Source organism: Morus notabilis, unplaced genomic scaffold, assembly GCF_000414095.1.
Source record: "Morus notabilis unplaced genomic scaffold, ASM41409v2 Scaffold1843, whole genome shotgun sequence".
NCBI classification, from domain to species: Eukaryota; Viridiplantae; Streptophyta; class Magnoliopsida; order Rosales; family Moraceae; genus Morus; species Morus notabilis.
In genome coordinates this window covers 95,744-101,894 of record NW_010359699.1, presented here as the reverse complement: position 1 = coordinate 101,894, position 6,151 = coordinate 95,744, and the positions used below count along the sequence as shown (strand labels likewise).

The following is a 6,151-nucleotide window of genomic DNA, read 5'->3' as shown; positions in this document are numbered from 1 at the left end:
GTCTCTCTCTACTGCAATTTCTCCTATTAAATGTTTAATCGGTTAATTTAAATTTTTAATTTGAGTTGAGATATAATTTTATATAAAATTTTTTTATTATAGTAAAAAGTTAAATATGACTGTTTTTAAAAAAAATTTATTATAATAAAATTTAAATTTAAAATTTAAATCGGTAAAATAAACAGAATCATTGTATTTAACCCATTTATCAATAAAAAAACTAAATAAAATAAAAAAGAGTGAAAGTGAATAGCTTTGAACATGATAAATTAATGGGGTATTTACCTGATTGAATCAGCAGGTGAAGGCAAAATTAAAGCTAAGGCTTCGTTTACTTCGCGGATTCGAGTTTTCAATTCAAGTTGAAATGTGATATTTTTTGAGAGCTTTTCATTGTAGCAGAAAAAGTTAGATGCGATATTTTCTGAGAGCTTTTTACTGTAGAAACCTAAAACTGAAAACTCGAATTGGTGAAATGAACGATACCTAAGAAATATGTTCTCTTAGGTTTCGTTCTTTTTAAGAATTTCAAAAAAAGAAGGAGAAAAAAGATTAAAGCCATCTTCATTTCATCATTTAAATTTTAAATTTTATTACAATAAAAAATTACATCTTATTTTTTTATTAAAATAAAAAATTTTCATCTAAAATTAAATTTTAACTCAAATTACAATTTTAAAAACTAAAGAGAAATTTTGATGAAAGAGACTGGAAGAAAATAAAAATTGAGAATCTAGACCATTTTTTTTCATAACAAAAATCATTGACGTGTATCTTACGTGTTAAAAAATAGACCCCATTTTAATCTATGTATACATTTTAATTTTTCCTCTCTCAAAACTGAACAGACCCTCACCCCAACTGACCATTTTTCTTTCTTTTTTTTTCTTTTTCCTTCCATTCCTTCCTTGCCCGGACCCCCCTTCCCCTCTCTCTTTCCTCTGGTTCTCAACGACCACGCCAACGCTGACCGACCTTCCCCAAACGCCGACCGATCCTCACGAACACCGACCGACCATCCCGAACGCCGACCGACCCTCCAGAACTCTGACCCGACCCTCTCGAACGCCGACCGACCAACCCCAATGCCGACCGACCATTTCCACCCCAACGCCGACCGACCTTCCCCAAACGCCGATCGATCCTCACGAACACCGATTGACCATCCTGAACGTCGACCGACTAACCCCAACGCCGACCGGCCATTTCCATCGACCCTCCGAATGCCGACCTGACCAGAACACCCACGCCTCCAGACCACAACTGAAATGACATCACAAAACAACTCTTCTTCCTCAACTAAGATGGCTATTTCCAGAACTCAAGTCGACGAGGCAACAGAATTTGCTCTCCCTCAGGTAACACTAAGATTTTATTCTCTGAATTAACATTAAGGTTTTATTCTTGTTTTATTTTTTTCAAAACAAACAAAGAACAGACCAATAACCGACTGAACAGAACAAAACGCATTAAGAACATACCAATAACTGACCGAACAGACCAAGAACAGACCAAGAACTGACCACCAGACCAAGAACCGACCACCATACCAAGAACAGACTAAGAACCGACCACCAGACCAAGAACCGACCACCAGACCAAGAACAGACCAAGAACCGACCGACCAGACCAAGAACAAACTAGGAACCCACCACCAGACCAAGAACATACCAAGAACAGACCAAGAATCGACCACCAGACCAAGAACAGACCAAGAACCGACCACCAGACCAAAAACAGACCAAGAACAGACTAAGAACTGACTGACCAGACTAAGAACAGACCAATAACAAACTCTAATAAAACATTAAAAACATAAATTTTTACATATATTTTGATTTTTAGGTATTAATAACCATTGTAATTTATAAAAGAGAAAAAAATTTGGTAAAAAAAGAACAGACCAAGAATCGACAACCCTTGATTAAGAATAGACAATGATATATTTTTTTTTTTGGAAAGCTTCGAACTAGTCCCAAAGATTGGAGAGACATTTAATTTATAAAAGAGAAAAAAAATTTGGTAAAAAAAGAAAAAAACCAAGAACCGACAACACTTGACCAAGAATAGACAATAATGTTTTTTTTTTTTTTTTGAAAAGTTTCAAACTAATCTCGAAGATTTGAGAGACATTCAATATATAAAAGAGAAAAAAAATGGTAAAAAAATAAAAAAAACCAAGAACAGACTAAGAACCGACAACATTTGACCAAGAACAGACAGTGATGTTTTTTTTTGGAAAGCTTCGAACTAGTGCCGAAGATTGGAGAGACATTTAATTTATAAAAGAGAAAAAAATTGGTAAAATATTAAAAACCAAAAACAGACCAAGAACAGACTAAGATCACACCAAGAACCGACAACACTTGACCAAGAATAGACAATGATGTTGTGTTTTTTTTTTTTAAAGCTTCGAACTAGTCCCAAAGATTGGAGAGACATTTAATTTATAAAAGAGAAAAAAAATTCGTAAAAAAGGAAAAAACCAAGAACTGACAACACTTGACCAAGAATAGACAGTGATATTTTTTTTTTGGAAAGCTTCGAACTAGTCCCGAAGATTGCAGAGACATTTAATTTATAAAAGAGAAAAAATTGGTAAAATATTAAAAAATTAAGAACAGACCAAGAACCGACAACACTTGACTAAGAATAGACAATGATGTTGTTTTTTTTTTTTTTTGGAAAGCTTCGAACTAGTCCCAAAGATTGGAGAGATATTTAATTTATAAAAGAGAAAAAAAAATTGGTAAAAAGAGAAAAAAAACTAAGAACAGACCAAGAAGTTATTAATAACTAAAAAATCAAAAAATATGTAAAAATGTATGTTTTTAATGTTTTATTAGAGTTTGTTATTGGTTTGTTATTGGTCTGATCGGTCAGTTTTTAGTCTGTTCTTGGGGTGGTTGGTTCTTGGTATGCTCGGTCAGTTCTTGATCTGATCGGTCAATTTTTGGTCTGATCAGTCAATTCTTAATGACGTGAAATAACTAATGTAAAAGATGACTTATTTACTCAATTTTTTTTTTTATTATTTACTTAAAAACACTTTTTACTTACTCTATTTATATAAAGGGCCTAAAGATAAACCCGTGGGGTCCTTCACGGGTATCCTGGTCTGACTGCAGAATCTGTTCTGCGTCTTCATCTTAGCTTGCGAAAACTTTGACGACACTTGACTTGTCGTTTCATCATACAAAACGGCACGTCGTTCTGTAAATTTATTTGGGTTCATTTGATTATTGCTTTGCAGGAACATTTCTTTTAATTTATTTTTAATTTTATTATTCCGAGCAAATCGTCCCATGATTTTCATCAGATCGATGATCCACTTTAGCAGTTGAACACACGCGTAGTGATCCTTTTGGTTTGCAGGATAAGCAAACCACCATTCCTAGCTCCCCTTTTCCTCTGAATTTCATTGGAAACAAAACCATAAAACAAACATCAACAATCTTTATTATAATCGTCAAAAAAAAAAAAGCTCGTACAATACAGGAAAGGTGCGGTTTTCGATCAGTTCTATGATACCCACGTGTGTTTTGTTCGTGCTCTTAAATTCGTTGAGAAATTCATGGTTTTGGGATGAACCCCATTTGACAATACACGTGAAAAGGTGCGGTTTTGATTTTCTGTTGGATATTTTCATTTTTTTTTTTTTTAGTATGATCACTTCAATTATTTTATTTGGGAATTGGGTATGAATCTGTTTGCCTCTGTGAGAGGCTGGGCACAAAGTTCCTTAGTCCTTCTTCGATGGATCATATTCTTCCTTTTGTCGTATACCAACATTGCTCCAGCATATGCTTCAGGAATCCTAATAAAATTATGCCCATGTTGGCTCTTTGATATTTGGGTCATTACACTTAACAAATAGCTTTTTTATTATTAATTTTTCATGGTAATTCATCTCTTTTAGGACTTTCAATTTAGTATTTAGATGTTTCAGTTACCATTTTTAGAGCTATTAATGCAAGTAGTAATTGAAAATATAAATAAAAAAAACCCCTTTTTTTTTTTTTTTTTTTTTTTTTTTTCTTTCCAGATTTGCTTTATATGCTTTAGAAGTTGTGAAAGGGTCAACAAGTTGAAGATGACAAGAAATTTGTGTAATCTGCATTGTGAGTTTCAAGTGAGATTTTGATAATAGTGAACGGCTTTTTATCCATTTTTTTCCTTTCAACGTTATATCTACTTAAAATTATATTAGAATGTAAAGATATATGAATCTCGCATATTCTTATACAAATTTAACAGTTCAAATAAAACTTAAAATGTTGTTATACTATAATAAAGTTCTCGTAAACTATATTACAAGAAAATACCAATTGCAAAAGGCGTAACACAAGTCCCAACAGTACTACTAGCAATAGCAAAAGAGGAGGCCACATGGGATTCATTACAAAAAGAATCATAAAAACTCCACGTACAAAATGAACGACAATCTCGTTAAAAACTGATGAAAGAATACCATTAGGACATAACTCTAAATTCTAAGATTATTGTAATGTAATCCAACAGTATAAAACTATATGGTATTGATTGATATTTTGTCCATATAACAGCAGAATTATCCTAAAAACTGAAGCCTACCCTGAAAATACTGTCCAGAGCAAAGCCTTAATAACAATCAATCACAATAAACTTTTTAGCCCCACTTCCCACGTCCCAAACCCGAACTTATTCCCACTCATCATGACCGCCATGAACTGCGCAGAGCCCGACTTTGAGCTCCGCCTCCACGGCCTCAAACCCGACATCGTCTTCTTCGATTTAGCCCACTGGATACCCAAGGTGGCGCGGGGGCTAGGCTCCAAATGCGTGTACTATTCCGTCATTAGTCCAGTAGCTACAGGCTACAATATGTCAGCCGGAGAGAAAACTCGACGGTGGAGGGGCAAATGCAGCCGCCGCCCAGCTTCGCTGACAAGTCCATCAAGCGGACTCTCCACGAAGCGCGAGACTACGTGGAGAGAAGGTCTAATATGTTTGGCAGTAACATGCTCTTTTTCGATCGGCTCTACACAAGTGTAACGGAATCCAACGCTCTAGCTTTCAAGAGCGGTAGGGAAATCTAGCCAGTTTGCCGAATATCTCGCGAGACAGTTCGGCTCTTGCTTCTTGCGGGTCCCATTTTGCTGGAGCGATCTCTCTCCACTTTGGAAGAGAGATGGACTAACTGATTTGCTCAGTTCAAGCCTCGCTCGGTTGTTTATTGTTGTTTCAGAAGTGAAGTGAGTTTGAGTAAAAACCAGTTTCAAGAACTTGTGGTGGGATTTGAGATGGGGGTTGTTAAGTTGTGGAGTCTAATTAATTGCCCTGATGATTTATTATCTCATGCAGAGGATTATAAGATTACAGAGAGTTAAGAGGTTGTGATTTTTCTCTTCTAACTTCTTCTTGATCTTCTTGATCGTAGTGGAAAAACTGCAGCAGTTGAAAGATGCGTAATCTCAATTGAGGCGAACCTCTAAATTTTTTGTCAATTTTGCTTGATGTATTAAGAAGAGGACAGGTTCATAGGGGGTGGATTCAGCAGCAGCTGATCTTCGTGCACTTTGTTGGAGGCTCTGGTGAATGAGTGCGAGCAGGTGATGATACCGCATTTGGGTGATCAGATCTTCTGATGGGGAACAAATTACGAGTTGGGGTAGGAGTGAAGAAATGTGAAGAAGCTGGGCTGTTTACGAGAGAAAGTGTTTGCAAGGCGGTTAGAACAGTGATGGAAGAAGATTATAGTGATGTTGGGAGAGAGATTAGAGCCAACCGTGCCAAGTTGCACAAGCTGCTGCTCAGTGAAAATTTGGAGTCTTCTTGTCTTGATGATTTCAGTGAGAAGCTTCAAACTTTGCTATTGGAATGAAGTTGTAGTTAATTTGATTGTAGATAGATTTTCATCCTGGTCAAAAACTACGCAAGCCCATGTTTGTTTTCCCGGTTTAGCTCAGTTCGACTAAGTTCGAACTATGAGTACAACTTGAACTCGTGTTTGTAAGCATGCAGTCCAAATTATATTCTCTTTCGAACTATTCAACTTAGAGTTTAGCTCCCCTCAAGTTCCTACCAAACACAAATTCGGATTTTATTTTCTGTTCAGATTTAAAATTTAACTGCACATCTATAAGTTATTTCAGACTCTTGTTTAAACCAT

General features: G+C 35.7%; 1 pseudogene; it reads left to right on the top strand.

Moving 5' to 3' along the window:
• The first annotated feature begins 4,704 nt into the window (after positions 1-4,704).
• LOC21386811 lies at positions 4,705-5,863 on the top strand (annotated as a pseudogene).
• Positions 5,864-6,151: the final 288 nt, after the last annotated feature.